This window comes from Lactuca saligna, chromosome 1 (assembly GCF_052625555.1).
Source record: "Lactuca saligna cultivar CGN05327 chromosome 1, ASM5262555v1, whole genome shotgun sequence".
NCBI lineage: Eukaryota > Viridiplantae > Streptophyta > Magnoliopsida > Asterales > Asteraceae > Lactuca > Lactuca saligna.
This window is the reverse complement of record NC_136417.1, coordinates 121,802,944-121,806,074: the sequence shown is the minus strand read 5'-3', so window position 1 is coordinate 121,806,074 and position 3,131 is coordinate 121,802,944.

Sequence of the window (3,131 nt, the reverse complement as noted above, 5' to 3'; positions counted from 1 at the left end):
AAGTTTTGGTTTTGAAATTTAAATAGTTAAAACCCTAATGTTTTGAAATGTTTCAAAACTTGCACTCAAGTTTTTGAATTTAAATGTTGATTAAAAGTGAATTTAGAAATGTTAAATTCTTAAACCCTAGTATTGTTTTGAAAAGTTCAAATCACACCCTTATGGTTTTATTAATTAATTAAAGTGTATAATTAAAGGAGATTTAATAAATCCATAAAGTTTTGGTTTACAATTTAATTGAATTAAAAGTATAATTGTTAAATTTTACCACCTAGTATTTTAAAAGTGTAAAATACACCCTATACTATATATAACATTAAAAGTCTAACATTATATATATGTATGAGTAAAAGTCAGTCTTACTGTTAGTAGGCCTTATTCACGAAGCTGGTCTATAAGGGGTGTTTAAGGAAATTGCCTATAAAATGGCGATTGAATGGGTATCCACTCTTACCCACCGCACTCTTGACTAGTGGAGTGTCGTTAGCCGAACGGGTAGGATACGACAAAACCTTCCATTATAAGTATAATGAAATACAAAAGTAACTAAATGTTTTACAAATTCTCAATCTTAGTTAGTTAGGCAAAAGTGAATTGATGCAATTCCATGAAATTACACTTTGTGCCCTTGCGAAGACGTTAGTGGAGCGTGTGTGGTTTACCGGCACACTAAATGGTTCTAAGCAAAGGCAGCAAAGGGTGACTCAATGTTTGTCATAGTTCGGTGGAGCGTGTGTGGTTTACCGGCACATCGAATAGGTGATCGTAGCATGTGAGGGCACCATGTAAGTTTGCATGGTTATTCACACCCACTTTGTGATCCTCGGTATCCCAGTCACAAACAAGAGGGGAATATCGAGATTTAAACATGCCATTGAAAATTTCAATGAATCTCAAAGGATCTAGGAGTTTTCACAGATTTAAAACTTAAATTTCTTTTTCGTTTTTCATGGTGGAAATTAGTGAATCGTCATTCACTTACCTTCAAATATTCTGCAAGTAGATTACGGCATCCCTTTTCTAGGTTGTAGCGTATTGTGTTGGGTCCTAGCCTTAATATATCATTTGGGTGATTTATTAAGGATTCAATCGATCAACTAACTTGAATTTGTTTTCTCCCATTTTGTAGATGTCAAAGTTCGACAACTATGGTCTTCCCAAATCCCGTGGAACAAGGTTTCCACATGAAGATGATATTCCATGATTCGATTGAGGAACAAGAGATCGTGCTTCACTTCCTCCTCCTCCTCCCGTTGTTCTCCCTAACCCACAAGATCGAAGAATTGAAAGGTTCAATGTCACTAAAGCCCTATTGGAAATGAAACATGAAGATGGTAAACCCGTGTGTGCCCACGTTCTAGGAATGAAATCACACATTGATAGGTTGAGGATGTTGGGCGTGTCATTCCCGGATGAGTTGGCTGTAAACTGGGTTCTACAGTCACTTCCCGAATCATACAATGAGTTCAAAAGAAAGTATTATGTGATGGATCATGACGAAAGCCTCATTGACCTAACTTACATGCTCATTGCTGCTGAATCAGATATGATTCGGCAAAGCAATGGAGCGTATTTGTTGGGAGAGTCAACCAACCATGCTTCCGAGAATGTTCTAGGAGAACCGACCTGCATTTTGCTGCCAAGAGAAAGGGCGTTGGATACAAGTCTGCCCTAAGAGTCTGAAGAGTCCAAAAGATGGAAGAGTCCAAGAGTATGGATGTACTTCAGGTAAAATCCACTATCTAACTCGATTAAGTTCCTATTCGTTGATTCTTAATACATAATGTGATTAGATTGCATTTGAATGTTTTGCAGGATCGATGAAAAGAGAGGAAGCTTGATGAAATAGCAAGACGAGTCTAATCACGAAGAAATGGATCTCGATCGCATGAATTAGAAGATTAGATTTTGAGCTTAGATAGAGTTGTTGAGAATATTTATTACATAGTTTTTCGGTTGATTTTGCATTGTAAGGACAAATGTTTTCTGCTGCTTTTATGAATAAACTAAATTTTGGTATGACTCATTTATTATTTATTTCCTTGCAATGAAATCGTTATGAAAAATTAATGATCGTATATTTAACAACAAATGGATGTGATTCTTAATTATGTTGTTTGTGGAAATGTCAAATAGGGAAAGTTTCTCATCGCCCAAGTTTCTATTGGATAGAAATTTGGAATCGTACAAAAAGAATTGTATGATAAATGAATAAACTTTCACACTTGGAAATTAGACTAATTCGTTGACAAAGTGTCAAGTGAAGGACTAGGAGATCAAGTACACAAGGTTATGTGTTGATCAAGTCCACCACAAGGGTAACAAAAATATTCGTCATGATTTTCTAAAAGGTTAGTAAATATGATTATACTTATAAGATTAAGTGTAATTCTGAATTGATTGTAAGAAGTTTAAATCAATAAGTAGAACGAATAAGAAGAATCAAGTAGGCAGAAAGATAAAAGTTTCTCTATTCTAAGAAGAAGGGAGAGTACCTTTTATTACGCTTTATGATAGGTCTTAATGATTAAGAACCATATCTCAATTGATCCTCTAAGTAAGTCTTAGTATAATTGTATGTCTAAGAAGAGGAATCAAGAATTGAAGAAATGGTTAAATAAAGAAGTCAATCATACTTCATTCCAAAACAAGTCTTAGAGTTAAGATTGTGACATTGAATAATAAGAAGGTTTATAACATTCAAATGAGGAAAGTTGTGATGTCTTGGATAAGACAAAGACCAACTAGGACCAATTATGAAGTGTTTTGATAAAAACTACACTAACTCTTGAATATTAGTTTGTCAACAAATGTTTATTGACAAGAGAATGTTATATGTCACGGAGTCAGTAGGAGTCTTAATAGTCTTGAAAGGTTTCAAGAGCAAGTCAAAATAAACCTTATCTAACATCACTAGCACACGACTTGAGGTTTATAACCTATCGTGTTGACGTTATTTTGTTTCTGTGCCATTCCAATCGAGTTGATTATGCAAGTAAGTTCTATGAGTTCTCATTGGAATGCATAAAAGGCAAGGACTTGATCAATGAAAAGTACATTGATAGGAAAAGGTGAGCTGCTTAACTACTTAGAAGACATGGTGGGCAGCCGTGCTACCATAAGGCAAGAAA